This window comes from Sinohyriopsis cumingii, chromosome 8 (genome assembly GCF_028554795.1).
Source record: "Sinohyriopsis cumingii isolate HCF-2022 chromosome 8, ASM2855479v2, whole genome shotgun sequence".
Taxonomy (NCBI): domain Eukaryota; kingdom Metazoa; phylum Mollusca; class Bivalvia; order Unionida; family Unionidae; genus Sinohyriopsis; species Sinohyriopsis cumingii.
The window spans coordinates 56,021,365-56,040,218 of NC_142968.1; the positions used below are offsets into that span (position 1 = coordinate 56,021,365).

At 39.8% G+C, this 18,854-nt stretch overlaps 1 long non-coding RNA gene across 1 annotated transcript in view; it reads right to left on the reverse strand.

Moving 5' to 3' along the window:
- Window positions 1-2,308: 2,308 nt before the first annotated feature.
- The window catches only part of LOC149793571 (uncharacterized), a 33,295-nt gene continuing 16,749 nt past the window's right edge, over window positions 2,309-18,854 (reverse strand). The window contains exon 3 of the long non-coding RNA XR_016422576.1: window positions 2,309-2,520. This is a non-coding gene — a long non-coding RNA (uncharacterized LOC149793571). The remainder of the gene's footprint in view (window positions 2,521-18,854) is intronic.

Here is an 18,854-nt window from a genome sequence, read left to right on the forward strand (position 1 = left end):
TTTGCCAGGGATCGAATAATTAAAGAAGTATGCGATTGGTTAGGAACAGGAAAAGAACATTACACAATTTGTTGAATTTCCATCCACGGCCGATAGTGGGATGCGCTGGGGTGAAGAGTATTAATGAATAACAATATCACTATCGCAAATAATTACATATTTTTACATGGCATTCGACATAAGTAAAGATGATCCCCCCACCTTTGACGTAGAGGAAAAGGAAGAGAAGACTGGTAGAGAAAGGCTACGAGAAACCGGTATGTTTCTTTCAAACTGCATTTGGTTACTAAAGACACATAAAGGTTTCATTGACTAAAACAGTTCACAGTGCTGCGGGACTTTGGTATTGCAATGTAAACACATGCCCTAACATGGTCCATCAAGAATCTAATTTTGTCTTACAATTACCTCCAGTCCAGACTGACAGCTCATGTACCAACCAAAACCAAGGAGTCGTTGTAATTGTTGATCCCATTAGCTCATTCTTTGGTATCAGTATGGAACTTTACATGTCATGCAGTGCTTTATGTACACACGAACATTTGAAAAGTTTATGAGCTATAAAATAAAAATTAAGCAGTGTATCCTAAAATGCATTAGATATATTTACATGTATTTATAATATTCTTTGATTTGCTGTCAGTTTGCGAATGTATGTATGTATGTATGTATGTGTATATATATATATATATATATATATATATATATATATATATATATATATATATAATGAGCAAGCTTTCTCATTCATCATATCACATTATTCAATATTCAGCCAAAAATAAAAACTTTGATCGAAAACAAAAATTTCTAAACTTGATCAAAATGTTCCACCTGTTTCACACTAGCATCAAATTTTACTTACGTCGAAAAGGAAGGATTTTGTGTATTTCAGCCTAACAAATAAAATCGAAAACTTATATTTCTAAACTTAATCAAATGTTTTGCCTCTTTCATATTAACCTCGAGTGTTGAGCCAAATGCAAATAACTTTTTTGTGCTTCTCCGTGAACTACCAATTTCTTTCCTTTTTCTTCATTTACTCAAATTCCTTCTTGTTTTGTGTTTCTTTCACGTAGTCTAAGTATGTCCATGTACGTAATTATTTTCTTAAATGTAAAGAATATCAATGGAAAGATACAAATGTATTAACCATTAAGAAATCAATATAACTATTCCTCTTCATTAAGAAGACAAAAACTGTTATTTCTTGTCAAAGCAGCAGCAACAGCACCACCATCATAAATAACAAAATCAAGTGATACTGTCTCTTCAATTACTGCTATTATCTTGTTCTTCTTTTGCTGTTTTTGATGTTGGGTAACCATTGTAGCCAAATGTTCTATTCCCGGCTATAGTGTTGACCGTCCTAATTAGACGATTGTCCTACAGTTATCTAGTTTCCTCCAAAACAAAGACCATAACTAGTCAACATTTGAGACAGGGAGCGCGTATATACTGGATGGCAGAACCTGCTGTGCAACTCGATGTTAAAAGATAATATTTAAAATAATCAAGTTACTATTTAATTTTTTTACACTACAAACGATTTTGGCTCTGTTTGTAACCAGTGTTGATTTTTATCTGTGCATAGTAGAATTGGCAATGTGCCTCATTCAGGAGTATTGTTGCCCTTGATTCTACATCACTATATATTGCCTGTAGATTGACATTGTACGGGTATGTTTTGCACATAATTATACATTTTATCATTCTTTCAAGGCCGCTTGGTGGATACTCGTTCTGATAAAGATATATTTAGTGTTGTTCTCTGTCTCGTCAGTGTCGTCTTTGCCCATCCGTTCCTCAATTCGAGATAAAGGAACTTCAGGTTGCTCTTGGTCTAGGTACAACTTTACGATTATCTTATGCTTGAAGGTCTATTTCTTGGTTGAGCATTGGCAATAAATGAACCTTCAATTCATGTCTATTGTTACGATTGTTCATTTCAATCTTCCCCAGTATCTTGTCTGTCCTAGTATACAGTTAAAAAAATTAATCGTTGGCATACTTATCAAGAGGCATGTACACAAGGAGAGGTGTTTTCTTTTCGAGCCTAATTTTGCAATTTCAGCACGTCGTCTGCTCTCACTGGCATTATACGTTTGCCTATAAATAAGGCCTGCAGCCTATAAATAAGACCTGCATAAATCTCGGTATGAGATCCTGTCCCATCTCGAGTCTGGCATATTATACGGACTGAACATGGGAACATTATTGTTTTAGTAAGTCATGTGTCTCCTTAATTTTGCAACTTTGTTGAAAGTCACCATTTTCAGAGAAAGTCGGGACCAGATATTACCTTTTGTATATGAATCCGCCACGACGCAAATTCTTCCATGAACAAACTGTGCCCTTCGCAAGGTTGTTGGTGTAAGTGGCATAGTGTTGCTGTCGGTAGATATCCTTCATCTCATATGCCTTTTGAACTATCTCCTGCTGATGTATTTCCAGCACTTTGAGCATTTTCTCTTTGTTGCAGAGCTTCCAGACTTACGCATGTAATCAGCACATGACCTTCTAAACAATAAAGATAATAATAATAACAATAATAGTAATAATAATAATAATAATAATAATTGTTGATGATGATGATGATATTTATGTTTTATGGTTGGTGTCTATCGCAAACTCAAAAGTTAGAAGATTGATGAAATGTGAATTTATAATCGAAAATAAGATACGGTGATAGTAACAATATTGTAGTATCTGCAAAGAGGGATTGCTTCTTTTTTGTGAATGTTTACAGTGAGATGTACATGATGACCAGATAGAACGGCATGATGAACAACAGTCCCTCAATGCGAGTGACGCTCTACTTGGCACAAGAGTTCACAGGAATTCAAGAAAAGAACATTTCTTTCTGTTAACTGTTATGTATGAAACTATATCTGATATTCTTTAGGAATCAAATTATTTTCAAATTAGCCACTGTGGTGCACATATTTGATGTCAGCTTGGCACTAATTTCATTTAGGACAAATAGTCATCATTAGAAGTCTTTGGCTAAACATCCCATCTCATAATAATGATCCATTCAGGTGGAATAGTGACAAAAATTTTAAGACAGTGGTTGTGACAGCTATATTGGATTTCAGAATGACAACCGTTTCTTTTACGACCAAGTACTTCTCCAAAGTCCATGTTGATACAGCCTTCTATTTGGAAGAAGTAACAAATACCGATATTTTCAAGATGTGACTTAGCATTCAGGAGTATCAATCACAAGATTTTAAAGATTGTTGCAATTGCAGCCATAATGGATCAGCACCATATTGAATTCATTTAAGACAAACCAAAAACCATAACACGTCTTTCAGTAAAAACGTCACGCTCATGCCATCATTTATTCAGGAATTTTCAATTTGGTTGTAGAAAGAATCCTTTTTGTGGAATCCCCCCTTTACTATGGTTTTCTTTTGAGAAATGCAATGCCAGATTATATACAAACGTTTGAGTGGTAGCGAAGCCAATGAATATGGATTGGAGTTATTTCAAACTGTTTTGATTCTAAACGATTAATTCTTTTTTTCCCTTGAAAATACATGTGCTCATGGGAGATTCTTAACCAAAGACAGTTCTTATAAAAAATGTGTTTAGATATCCAAAACCTGAGTGATAATTCTTGTTTCTACAAGGAACTACAGACTTCAATACCACAGGTTACAGCATACGTCATCGTCATACATCTTAGATTCTTCGTCGGGATTCGAGCTTGAAATCAGTAGAACATTTTGTTATTAGGACTACTAAAATTTTATTCTTGGATTAATTTGGATTTGATTTTATAAAACCGTAAGTTCTTATTTTTTATATTTTTACATAATTTTTCTAGAGAAATATGTTGCATTTTTTTCAACGCTGGCTGTTTTCACTCTTTCTTGTGTTACTGTTTATTCGAGCCTAAACATGTGACATGAGAATTTGGGCGTTCGTCCTAAGGAAAATTTTGAATTTTCGATAGAATATTTAAGAAAACTTTGTGTTTTGAAAATTGAATTCCCAGGTTTTTGAAATCTTAGTGAATCGGCAAGCTTATTCTAAGATATCATTAAAAGTGGAAATCTTTCTTTCAAATCCTACCCAGGAACAATTAGATCTTTTCAAAAGAGATGAATTGATTCAATTTGCCAGAAAATACGATCGTTTTGAAGTTAACGAAACAGGAAATAAAAAATATTTTGGTACAGTATTTGGTAGAAAAGAATGTTTTGGATACAAGTGTTTTGGTTTCGATCTGTAAATCTGTATCATACTTTGACATAAACGTGAAGGAATAAGAATTAAAATACAAGATGCAATTGGAGTTTAGGAAGCTGGATCTTCAGAAAGAAGAGAGAGAAAAACAAATGCATTTACAAACGGAAGAAATAGAGAAAGAAAGACAAATGCAATTACAAGAAAACAAATGCAGTTACAATATGCGAAAGAGGAGAGAGAGAGACAGGAAATAGAGAAAGAATAACAGAAGCAAATGCAGTTAGATAAGGTAGAAAGAGAGAAAGAACAAATACAGTTACAGAATGAGCGTATGCATTTACAGTTGGAGAAAGAGAAGCAAGAGAGGACAAATCAATGTAGAATCAAAGAAATGGAACTGTCAAGTGAAAAGCACATTCATATTTCAAATCCAAATTTAAGTTTTGATCTTGCAAAGAATATTCGATTAGTGCCCCTTTCAGAGTAAAAGAAGTAGACAAATATTTTCCTTATTTTGAAAAAGTTGCTGAAATGTTGAAATGGCCAAGGGAGCATTGGGCTCAGTTATTACAATGTGTATATACTGGTAAAGCTAGTGATATCTACAGTTCACTGTCAGTTCAACAAAGTGGTGACTATGATACGGTCAAAGATGCGTCTTAAGGGGTTATCATTTAGTCCCTGAAGCTTATCGGCAAAAATTCAGAAACTACAGAAAAGAAGCAGGACAAATTCATGTCAAATCTGCTAGAGAAAAAGAGCAATTATTTGATAGATGGTGCTTGGCCATGCAAGTCTTAAACAACTTATATTACTTGAGGAGTTCAAAAACTGTGTACATAGTAACATTAAGTCTTATCTTGATGAGCATCAGATTGAAACCTTAGAAAATGCTACTCGTGCTGATGATGAGTATTCTTTAATTCATAAAGTTCCTTTTGTAAATAAGACTTTTACGCAACAGTCTTCTGGTAGAAAAGTATTTCAGCCTAATACAAGCCCTTTAAAACTCAAATTGGCATAACTTCTAAAAATCAAACTTCAAAGAAGCTTGATTCAAGGTCGTTGTTTCTTCCCATGTGTACCTATTACAAGAAAATGGACTCGTTATTTCTGATTGCTACAAATTAAAAAATAGAGATCAGAATCAAGACAGACCTATTCCAAATGCTCTTATTTCTAAGAGGTTAAGGTCACAGTCACGTATTGCAAGCAACACATTTGTTGGGTCAAATAAATCCCATTCTGATTTGATTTTGGAGAATTATGAACCATTCATATCGAAGGGTTCTATATCAATCTTGGGTGATTCGGACAATCATATCCCTATTAAAATTTTAAGGGACACAGGAGCTCCTGGGAGTCTTTTATTGTCAGGTACTTTGCCTTTTTCTGAGCAGTCTTCTTCTAATGAGAGTGTTCTTATTCGGGGAGTAGGGTGGGGTTTTGTTAATGTTCCTCTCCATTGTGGTAATTTGTCAGCAGACTTAGTCTCAGGACCCGTGACAGTCGGAAAATTCTGTTTTACGGGTTGAGGGCATTCCTTTTTTACTATGCAACGACCTAGCTGGAGACAAGGTTATGATTAATCGACTTGCAACTGACAAGCCTTGCTTGGATCAGAAAGTCAATCCAATTGAAAAAGAATTCCCTGGTTTATTTCCAACTTACCAGAGATATGGCAAAGAAAGCTCTTAAGAATGATGTTGATAAGAGAAGTATTCCTTTAGCTGACACATGTATTGGTCAGGTTTTTGATGAGGACACGTTCACTCCTTGTGTGGATCAATTAGAAGGTACTAATCACAGCAATCCTATTTTAACGACTCTTTCTCTTTATTCTAATCAGGGTGATAAACGACAATCATTGGTTGTCGAACAGGAACAAGATCCCGAGATCTCCTGTTTGTTTCAAAAGGCCATTAATGAAACTGAAGCTACTGAAGTTCCTGTCTGTTATTTCATTAAACATGGAACTTTTATGAGAACATGGAGACCTTCTGAGGTACCTGCTGATAACGATTGGTCTTTATATTATCGAATTGTAGTTCCGAAACCTTACAGACAGGAAATATTTAGTCTTGTCCCTTAAACTCCATTGGCTGGTCATTTAGGGATCAATGAAACTTATTACAAGATCTTAACTCACTTCTAGTGGCCGAAACTCAAAAGTGATGTTGGTAAATACTGTAGATCTCGTCACACCTGTCAAATGGTAGGAAAACCATATCGGAAAATTCACAACGCTCATCCACAACCTATTTGTGCCTTTGACTAACCATTTAGTTGAATTATGGAAGATTGTGTTGGTCCCTTACCTAACACCAAGTCAACAAGGTTTCCAGAGGCAATTCCCTTGAGGAATATAAAATCTAAAATAATAGTACAAGCTTTGATAAGACTTTTACTCAATTTGGCCTTCCCAACTCTGTTCAATCGGGTCAAGGGTCAAATTTTAGGTCTGGGAATTTCCAGCCTATTATGCTTGAATCTGGCATCCAGCAATTCAAGTCAAAAGTGAAATTATAGTTTGACAGAACTACAGTGGAGAGAACTTTTGAGTTTTGTAATAATGGAGTTATGTCTCTCTTGCTTATTCTTCAAAGTTGTCTTCAGTTTAGATATTACGGCCTTTACAAAGTTAAGAAGAAAATGAACGAGTTAAAAAATATTTGTGCTCGTGGGATTGAAATAAATTATAGGAGTACCAGTATGCTGAAAGAGGTAGCCAGATTAAACATGCAATTAATTTAGTTGAACCTGTCCCATTCAGTGAAGGTTTAAGCGAAGGAATATCATCGGATGATGATGATGATTTAGTGACAAATCTTCGGAATTCAGAAATTATAAAAGATCTAGGCCAGAAACGTTCATATTTGCAAGAGCAAGAAAGAAATGAACTTAAACAGTTACTTTTTGAATATGAGTACTTATTTCCTGATGGTTTTTCAAGAACCAAGAAAATGTTCCTTGACGTTTAAATTGTAAATTCTAAACCTGTCAAACAGCACCCGTAAAGGATGAACCCTCTCAAACAGGAAAACTTGAAAAACGAAATTCAATGTTTGCTGGAGAATGATTTTATAGAGCCCAGTAAATGTGACTAAGTTCACCATGCATACTTGTTCCAAAACCAGATAAAACTTTCCGTAAGTGTACTGATTATAGAAAGGTGAAAATTGTAACAACAGATTCATTCCATTACCAAGAATCAATGACTGTGTTGATAAGATCGGGAATGCCAAGTACGTCAACAAATTGGACCTTCTGAATGGATTCTGGCATATTCCACTAACGGAAAGAGCAAAGGAAATGTCGGCATTCGTGACTGCAGATGAACTTAACCAGTATACAGTAATGCCGTTTGGGATGAAAGGGTCGCCAAGTACATTTCAACGTCTCATGAATATGATTACTTCTGGTCTAGACAATTGTGATGCTTGCATCGATGATGTCATCATCTACAACGACACCAGGAAAGAACATTTAGCAACAATTCGAAAATTCTTTGACAGACTCACTGATGCATGTTTGAAAATTTATCTAAAAGTGAGTTCTGCCGTGCTAGTGTAACTTTTCTAGGACACATCGTGGGACATGGACAACCTGTATATACCAAGGTCGAGGCTATCTCTGAAATTCCCGTGGCTGTTAATAAAAAGCAACTGATGCGATTTTTAGGTATGGCTGGATACTATCGAAATTTGTTTTCCAATTTTTCTATAATTGCTGAACCCTTTATTAAGTAAGAAAAGAATGTTCCTTTGGACTGACAAATGTCAGAAGGCTTTTGACAAGTTGAAAGCCATACTTTAAATTCATTATTTCTTGGAAAGTGTTAGAAGTGAAGTCTAATATTCACGTGGTTCGAAAGATAGATATGACTATTATTAAGTCTTCAGTATATTTTAAATGTATGGACCTTTGAAAGTAGACAATATTTTGAGAGATATTTTTGTCTTAAAACTAAGAAATCAATGTATCTGTCAAATGGAAATTTAGATTGCGAGTGTAGTCACATAGCAAAAAGTTTTCAGTCTAGTGCTGTGTATGAATTAACTGAGGATACATATAAATGTATATATAATTGTTACGGCTTCAAGGAGTACACAACAACCAACGAACTAACTATTGGGCAGAGTCACTTTGTAACCCTATTTATCTCACTCTGTTACAAAGAGGAGATATAGCAATACCACACATTACGCATTATTAAATGTATGACTTTTTCTGATGAGATAAAGATAGCTATTCCTTGCACTGGCGTAATATAAAGTTTTGTTTACAGTTTGGGTAGAATTACCCCGCTTCAATCTAATTCCTCAACTGAAATGATGTTCTCCTCTCAGCTGATCAAACTGAATCAGTGCATTGGGCTGATTAGAATATCTATCATGGCAATAGGAACACGTAGAAGCTTTTTCTTGTGTTCAGATTGGTTCTGGGAGAGGACAGATTCAGCCGTGTCCTGGTTCTCTGTCTGTCTGTCTGTCTGTCTCTCTCTCTCTCTCTCTATATATATATATATATATACATAGAGAGAGAGAGAGAGAGAGAGAAAGAGAGATAGAGAGGGGGAAGATATATATCTATGTATTATACTATGTGCCCAAATTCCGTGCTCGTGGCTATTTAGAAAACATTTGCTAGACCGAAACCGGACAACCACTATTAAATTTTACACCTTATTTCTATTTTTTTAAAAATATAAATAAGCAAAGTAGATAACAAAATATAATGCAAATTAATATATATGAACCGGTTATACTTAACACATGATATAGCATGATTAAAACAATGTTGGCTCGACTTCACTAGCGAAGATTTAGGAAAGGAATGTCCACGCCTATTGTACGTGCGCTGGTGGCGGACGAGTCCTATAAGTGAAAAATACATCCGTCCACAAAGGCTGCAAGGGAATGTCTGGGTTTTGGTGGATGCTGATGATGGTTCCCGGATTTTGTCTTCGCCATCTTTTTCCACCCAAGCTGTTCAGAAATGGTGTTGGCCCGGTGAACTGTACGTCGCCAGCTTTCACGGTCAGCAGCTTGTGATGCCCATTGGCAGTGGTCGATGCCACATGTGGTGAGGATCTCTTCAAGGAGTCTTTATATCTCTTTCGATGTGCCCTCTATCACGCTGGTCAGTGGACAGCTGACCATACAGTGCGAAAATTGGCAGAAGATGATCCTCAATCCTGGAGACGTGTCCATAGCTGTATCTTCATGAGCGTGGCCTCAATGCTGGTGTTCCCTGCCTTTTTTAGGATGTCACTGCTGGTGACGAAGTCACTCCAGTGGATGTTGAGGATGGTGTGGAGGCAGAGCTGATGGAATCGTTCGAGGAGGCGGAGGCGGCGGCGGTGGCTGTAGGTGATCCATGATTTGGAGCCATATAGAAGGGTGGTCAGTACATCTCTGTAGACACTGATCTTTTGTATCTCTCTTGAGAATGGCGTTGTAACACGCTCGGTTATAGAGAGTGCCGAAGGCGCTGTTAGATTTGGCCAGTCCGTTGTCTATTTCTTTGTCGATCAGAGATCACACGCCCAGGTAGGTGAACTGGTGGACTACTTTCAGATCTTTCTGGTCGATGAAGATGCTTGGTGGCGGGAAAACTTCCGTGGTTGCAGGCTGATGAAGTACCTCAGTTTTCATTAGGCTGCCCGTAAGACGAAGGAGATGGCAAGCTTCTGAAAAGCAGGATGTTATGCTCTGTAAGGTGGCTTCCGTGTGGGTTTGGTGCGCTGATCTCTTTTTGGCAAGCAGGTCTTGGATTTCTTGGTTGTTTTCATCAAACCAGTCTTTGTTTTTCTTAGTGGTGAATCCAAAGATTTCTTTTAGCCTTGATGTGGTTCCACGTCTCTTTCAGAGATAGATCTGGCAGAGAATTAGGTACTTTAAGTCTAGACAGTAGGCTCTCTTGAAAATCTCCCTTGACAACTGAAGAAAACAGGCTTTTCACCTGGAGCTTTTTTCTCAGGGTGCCTCCTTGTTGTCTGGGCCTGGGCATGAACTGGAAATCGAGCTTGCATCGGACAAGATAATGGTTTGTGTGGCACTCTGCACTGGGCATCACTCTAATATGAATGATATATTTTAAGTCCCTCTGGCGTACTATGACGTAATCGGTTAGGTGCCAATGTTCTGAGCTAGGAAGCATCCTAGTTGTTTTCAGGCTGTCTTTCTGCTGAAATATGGTGTCTGTGATGGTGATCTGTAGTTCTGCGCAAAATTCAAGAAGTAGGCGCTCATTATCGTTGCAGCTACCCAAGCCATGCTTTCCAAAAATGAATTTAAAACATGTATTAATTTTTTTTTCTACATTCAGTAATTAGAGAAAATGGCAATTGATTGAACATTAGGATTGACATCACTCGGACTTACTCGAGAATATGAGCACAGTCTGGGTGAATCAAGCATGCAACATGTGCATTAATATGCACTGTTTCAATTTCACCGAATATCTTCCTAAATACTGAGCAGTAAATTAAAATTTGAGACTATAATTAACGACACTTCGGGAAGATGGCGAAAAGTTAAGTCGTATTTATACAAACACAAGTTGACGTTTCAAGTAGCAGTCCAGTTCATAAGTTGGCTATCAGCCCTATTAAAATTGCGTATCTAATGTTTAAAAGGTTATGAATCTGCTACATGGTGTGCCAATTGTAGTCTAAAGTTGATATAAATTTGCAGGGTAACATTTTCGCTCCTTGAGAATGAGTCACCAAGTACCGTTACTTCTTCCGTCATGCTGGTATTGCATATTCCGGTTTTGATTACATGTCTGACCCACTTAAATCAAAACCTAATTTCACTCAAAGCGCATTAGTTAAAATTTTCAAACAAATCTTAAAAAGTAGTAAATTGTTTGCTCTTTCTAGACATGTATGTGTAGAGAGAATATTTGGCCAAATAAGAGGATAAAATGCAATCTAAATACTTCGATGTGTCCCTGCTCACCTTAAAATGTGAGTAGTGAATAGGGATACCTTAGCCTCAATGGGAATTAACATCACAGGACCCCTTGGGATCGTTTAGCCTCAATGGAAATTTAACATGGGGAAAAATCGTGGGATCGTTTAGCCTCAAAGGAAATTTAACATGGAGAAAACTCATGGGACACTATAGCCTCAAGGGGAAATTAACATGGGTGGGACTGTATAGCCTCAAGGGGAAATTAACATGGGTGGGACTATACAGCCTCAAGGGGAAGTGAATATGGGAAATGGAATAGGGTCGGGACCCTATTTTAATAGGGTCCCGACCTGATAGGTCTATGGAAAGGGAACAGGGGAGAGGGATATAAAACACACACACACACACACACACACACACACACACACACACACACACACATACATATATAAAATAAAAATTTGCGCTAGGCAATTGAAAGTCAATCTCTTTTCGAGAATTGGAGTGGCCCTGAAAAGGGCCTTTGGGTTTATGTTAATATTAACATAGAGGGCATATGTCACATCTTCTTCTTCTTCTTCTTAAACTCCTTATGACTGCAGGTCCATACACAAGTCCCCTCTTGAGGCATCCTTGTCTTTCTATATAAACTCTTCTCATCCATCGACTAGTATCTGTCCTATGGACAACAGTCCATTTGGATCGGACATACATGGGCATGTCCGTCCGGAACATCATCGATGAAATGAGAGTGGAAGACTCTACGGTAGTCCACATGTTGTGGGTTGCCGAGAACAGGTGAATCAATGCAGTGAACTGCACTTATTTATAGGGACAGAAAGGATTGAAACGGATTGAGTTCGTTGACCAATCCAAACACGCGTTACAAAATTCAGTCAGCCCACGTCCAATCGGAAGAGAGCAGTCTGTGACGTCACGTGGTCCATATAGATTCGCTAGCGCCTGTGCGTAGTCAATTTATGCGACAGCTTTTCAACATGACGGAAACTCAGAAAACGATCCATTGGGGTGCACAAGCAGTGCAGACCGCCCAAGGGAATCCGGACTTACTTTCAGAAGAGGTGAATTGGGATTTTGTGGATTTTCTTACCTCGCAAGAATCTGTTCCGTAACCTTCGTCACCTTCATTACCGCACGTGGAGAATTTTAGACAGAGACAGAAAGAAGAATTGGAGAAATTTATACAACAGCAAAAGGAAGCGGAACAAGCTTTTCTCCTACAGCAACAGCAGCAAGAAGAAGAGGTAAGAAAAAAACAAGAAGAAGAAGAAGCAGCAGCAAAGAAACAAGGGTGTGAAAATCAAACGGTCACGGTACCGTTAGACATTTTAGCGGAGTTAAGAAGTCTGAAACAAATGTATCAGACTTCTTTATTACGACCGAAGAGAATACGACCTTCCCCAGCTAAATACGCCAACCCTGTGACTAAGCCTACCGTACCACCCTTAGTGATTTCAACCAAATCATCACCATCAGAAGTAGGCCTCGGCCGTGGCAAAGGCTTAAGTCAGTTAAAGTGGATTGCTTAAACTCATCCCTACACCAAAAAAGGCTCTTTTCAGGGCCACCCACGTCTCTCGAAAAGAGATAAACTTTCAATTGCCAATAACTCAAAAAAAAAAAAACAACAACAAAAAAAACAAAAACAAAAAAAAAAAACAACCCATTTTACCCCTATAGTACCTGTCTATGACTGTGAGTGTACGTTCTTATTTTAAAATCAAAACCCAAAGACACTTACCTTATATAATTAATTTATTCTTTTATCAATATTTACAATCCAATTCACAATTCACAACATAACACTTTAAAAAGTTCACTGACTTCTTCTGTCTCATTATTTACTCTCTCTGTTTTTTAAATTTCTTCACAGTCACAGTCTTTTTCTCTACTTCCTCCTCACTTTCTTCCCTTCTTCTTTTCTTCTCCTGTTTCTTTTTCTTCACCTGTCTGCTTTCTTCCTCTTCTTCTTCCTTTTCTTCTTTCTCTGAATAATCCCTCTCTTCTTCTGAGTCCTCTTGTTTCATTTTTGGGCAATCTGGAGACCAATGTCCTTTTTCTTGACAATAATAACAGGTATCTTGACTTTTGTCTTTTCTAACCCCTTTTTTTCTTTTTTGACGGTCTGGACACTCTGAAGACTAATGCCCTTTCTTCTGACAGATATAGCAAGTATCTTCACTTTTATCTCGAAAGGAAGGAGACTATTCCGTCGACTGGTCTGAAGAAAATTTTCTAATGATCCCTCGCAAAGCTCTGATGAAACGTTCGATTTGTATAGTCTCTTCCATCGTTGTGCTCGGTTAGAGAGTGAAATGAATAGTGAAAGGACAAGACACATACCCTTTTATATACGCTGGTCTACCATGACTATAAAGTAGCCCATGGTGTTTAAACTTTAGTCATTTGACTTTTTGCTTTCAAGATGAAACGATCCAATTCATTTGAGAAGAAAGAAGAAGAAAGTAAGAGGCAGAAACGTGATCTATCGCCTCGTACCAGGGCTGAAGTCTTGGCACAAATTCATGCCAGTGATTTTGAAGAGGACATGAGTGAACCAGAATCCAAACCCTCTAAACAAAGTTCACCACCCTTAGTTAACCCTGAAAAAATACTATTCCATTCGAGAGACGGAAAAGCGCTCCTCTAGAAAATTTAGAACCACGGCTTACAAATACACGGTGAACTTTAAAGATTTCAAGTCCGAAGTACCGTTGGAGAAAGCAGAAGGGTTCATCACCGGGGTGTGGGATTCTTTGCTCACCACACTCAAGCGACAATGTCAACCCAAAGAAGACGATCGCTTGAGACTTTCCATACAACACGACGGTTTGAAATCCCCTGTTTGGATCGAGTTTAGCGCCCCTGCAGAATTGACTGCTTCCAAAGTCATGGACAAGATTCAACACGTACAACAATCCAATGACCAGTTTGACATGACCGATGTAAAAGCCACACTGGACATGACCCACGTCTCTCCTCCTCAAGGGACTGGACGCAAAAAGATGTTATTGGTGGACGACCTTCGCAGCACCAAAAAGAGTCTCGTCCGAATTAACAACCCTCAAGACCAGATGTGTTTAGCCCGAGCCATCGTGGTGGGACGAACTTATATCAACAAGAACGACACGGTAGAATGGAAAAGAGCCTGGAAAACTATTCGACAATCGGACCGAGCCAAACAACGAAACGAAGCAGAACTCTTGTTACAACAAGCCGGCCTGTCCAAAGACACACCCTGCGGTATTCCTGAGATGCAAAAATTGCAAGATGTCCTAGCTCCACGCTACACCTTGAAAGTGCACCCTCAAGAAGTGCGCGGACCTCTGTTGTTTCGAGGCCAAGTCTTTAAGGCTGGAAAATACATTCACCTTTATCATCACGATGACCATTTCGATACCACTACCAGTATCACCGCATTCCTGGGATACGGTTATTACTGTGAGAAATGTGACTATGGCTATAACAACCGAGAGCAGCACAAATATTGCGGATCGAAATGTTCAGGATGTTTGGCCTCTCCACCCTGTCTGAACGAAAGGCAAGAACCAGTGCATTGTCCTGCTTGTCTGCGCACGTTTGTCAGCCCTGCCTGTTACCAACAACATCTGAAGACGCAAGGTTCACAGCAGAAATGTCCTTGTCAACTCCTGAGATTGTGCCCTACCTGTGGACAAGGCATATGTACCAATACTGTCAAGGCACACGTATGTCGAGGAAAGAAAAAAATGTCACATTTGTCATCACATCGTGGACTTGGAACACCAATGCTACGTGCAAAAATACCATCCCCAACCAGAGAAAGAGGATGGTCACAAGAAGAAGAAAGGCAATTTCATCTTTCTCGATTTCGAATGCATGCAAGAGACCGGCATTCACATTCCTAATTTCTGCGTGGCTCATCGAGGTTGCGAAAAGTGCATTCAAGAACCTATCTTCAGTCATTGCCCTCACTGCAGCAAGATTCCTGGAGGGCGTGAAAAAATCTTTCGGGGACCGAACACGCTAGCCGATTTCGCCCAATGGGTCTTAGACCCCATCGACAAGACGTGGAGCCAAGAGGACATCGGACGTTACGGAGATTGTCATCGTCATGCTACGGTGATGGCTCACAATTTCTCCGGATACGATGGACAGTTTCTTTTGAGATACTATACGGAACAAGGCACCGAACGTCCGAAAGTCACTTTGAACGGAGCAGAAATCATTTTCATGCAAGTGGGACAAGTACAGTTTAAAGATTCGATGAGTTACTTGGCCGTGCCTTTGAGTCGAATGCCTAAAACGTTTGGAATGACAGAAATGGCTAAAGGGTACTTTCCACACTTGTTCAATACGGAAGCCAATCAACATGCCGTTCTACCCCATTTACCTGAGGCTCACTGTTACGACCCCGACAACATGCGTACCGAACAACGACAAGCTTTCTACGTTTGGTACCAGGTCCATGCCTCCGACCCTTTCGACTTTCATAAAGAAATGCTAAAGTATTGTCGTTCCGACGTGGACATTTTACGGCGTTGCTGTGGAAAATTTCGAGAACTGTTCATGGAACACGGAGGGGTCGATCCTTTGAAGGAAGATTGTACCATTGCCAAAGCGTGTTCCTTAGTGTACCGGCAACGATTCATGCCTGAAAACACCGTGCCTGTCATCAGTCCTCAAACGACCAACTATGTCAAACGTCAATACTCGGTCAAAGCCCTACGCTGCTTACATTACTTGTGCGACAAGGAAGACAAATGGATTCAGTATGCCCGCAACGGAGGAGGCGAAAAGACCATCGGAACGCATTCGGTCGATGGCTGGGACTTGGAAAACCCCAAGATCGTGTACGAATTTAACGGTTGCTTATTTCTCGGATGTCCCGTCTGTTACCCTGACCGCGGCACTAAAAATCAGTTTTTACAACGAACCATGGAAGACTTGTACCAGGCGTCTAAAGTTAGAACAGGAAGGATACCAAGTGGTGGAACTGTGGGAACACGAATACGATCACCGTTTGAAAACCGATCCCGAGTTTAAACGTCTCGTGTAAAGTTACCAGTTCATGGACCCGCTGCACCCGAGGGATAGTTTGTACGGAGGAAGGACCAATGCCACCTGTTTGATGTACCAAGCCGACAAAGAGAAAGGAGAAGAAATTAAATACTTGGACGTGTGTTCGCTGTATCCCTACGTGTGCAAATATTGTCGCTTTCCTGCAGGGCACCCACAATTGTTGACGGAACACATCGACCTGAAAAGCATTCGACAATACGAAGGTCTGATCAAGTGCAAAGTTTTGCCTCCCACGGACTTGTACCATCCCGTCTTACCTCACCATTGCCAAGGCAAACTGATGTTTCCTTTGTGCCGTACTTGTGCCGAAACGTGCAACCAAGATCAGCCTTGTCAGCACACCCAGGAAGAACGGGCCTTGACGGGGACTTGGGTCAGCGTAGAATTGTTCAAAGCTCTGGACATGGGATACCAACTATTAGAAGTGTACGAAATTTGCCACTTTCCCAAGACACAACAATACCACAAGGGTGACCCCACGCAGAAAGGCATTTTCGCAGACTACGTGGATGCCTTTTTGAAACTGAAACAAGAAGCCAGCGGCTATCCTTCCTGGTGTCACACTCCCGAAGACCAAAAGACATTCAAAGAGAAATACTATGCACAAGAAGGCATCACTTTAGACCACATCGAGAAAAACGAAGGCAGGCGATCGTTTGCTAAAGTGATGTTAAATTGTTTGTGCGGTAAGATGGCACAACGACCGTGTTTACCCAAGACGGAGTATTTGACAGAACCTTCCCGCGACTTTCAGATGATTCACGACAAAACCAAATTCATGAAACACGTGGACGTCGTTCGCGAGAATTTGATCTTGGTCAATTACGAAGAAGATCTGGACTTTGTACAAGACGACCACTTTGGAAATGTCATCATTGCGGCTTACGTGACAGCTCATGCTCGCTTAAAATTGTACGAAGCTTTAGAATTGTTAGGGGAACGCGTCCTGTACTTTGACACGGATAGTTGCATTTGCATCCATCACCCGAGTCAACAGCACCCTGACATCGAAGGAGACCGTTTAGGAGCCTGGACAGACGAGCGCCCCGACGACAAGATTCTAAGTTTCGCCAGTGGCGGTCCTAAAAATTACGGCTACGAATACCGGGACAAACAAGGAGAAGTGCACAAGAAGTGTAAAGTGAAAGGACTGACACTGAATTATCGTACCAGTCGAGTGGTGAATTTTGGCATATTGAAAGAAGCCTTACAGTCTGGAAAAGATCAACACTTTAAAGTGACCACCTATGAACCCAACAAGATTGTACGTTTACCCACTCATCACATCGTCAGTCGACCCTTGGAAAAAGTCTATCAAATCGTGTAGCAGAAGCGAGTGCGACTTCCCAATCAATTTACTTTACCGTATGGACACGTTGGTATAAAACATTGGTTGTAAGTGGATAGTCACCCACCAGAAGGATGACTTCGCCACAGCAAGAATCGAGTGAGAACCCCGATGAGAACTCCAAGTTCAAACCCTACCCTTTTCCAGTCTTCTTACCTGACTATTGTGATTGTGCCCGTCGATTGGACACGTTTCAGAAATGGCCTACGGATAGGGAAGGATTACCTTCTTCACATGTTTTAGCTAGAACAGGATTTGTCTACTTGGGACCTGAGTCAGGATTGGGATACGAAGTACAGGTTTCGCTTGCGGACTAAAGTTATGAATGGATCTATGTATCTACAAAGATTCCGCTATTCTGGAACATACTCGATGGTCTCCGCACTGTCCTTACCTTTCTATGGCCTTTCCACCCATGACACTACGGCACAATGATGACGGCACCTTAGAGACGGTACCTTCCAAAACAAGACATAAAAAACGTAAAAAAGGAACGATGTACAAGCTTGAGAGTGCATTGCGACTAGTATAAAAGGGGCTATGGTCAAGATCGATAGTTCATGTGACTACCAAGACCAAGCGAACAAGATGAATACTTTCAGAGAAACACAAAGCAAGTTTAGACAGGCACAATTCAAGTGTGGGGCTTCTGAAGTAGAATGCGATTGTGAGCCTTGTGATGGGAACGATGCTGTACGCTGTGACCTTAGCGATGCCGTAAAGCATCATGGGAACTTTGTTTTCACTGCCCCTATCATGGAAAGTGATGCTGTGCGTGCCAAACCTGAGGGATGCGAAAGTGATGCCGCTCGTCCTCTTGGACACTTTACTGGGTTTCGTTTTAAATGTGGATGTTCACCCTCACGTTTACCCCTCTACGGATGTCATCCAGCCCTGAGCAAACTCCTGTCCATGTCACCCAACCCTCATCGAAACGAACCTGTGAAGGACCAATATTCGTTCCCTGTGCGTTTGTCAGAATACTGCGACTTTGAAAATCGTCTTCAATCGTTCAAAGGATAATGGCCTAAGTATCTGGGAGGACCGACCCCCGAAGAATTAGCCAGAGCCGGATTGTTCTACTTGGGTGAAGGGGATAAAGTCAAGTGCTTCAGTTGCGGTGTGTCACTTTACCACTGGGAACCACAAGATTCGGCCTACGTAGAACATGCCCGATGGTCACCGAATTGTCATTACTTACCCTTAGTGGGACCGAGACGTTGAAGTAACTTACCATGTCGTTGAAGAAGAAACAAGATTGGCTAGGAATCAAATGTTGGACATCACCAAGACCAGTATTTAAA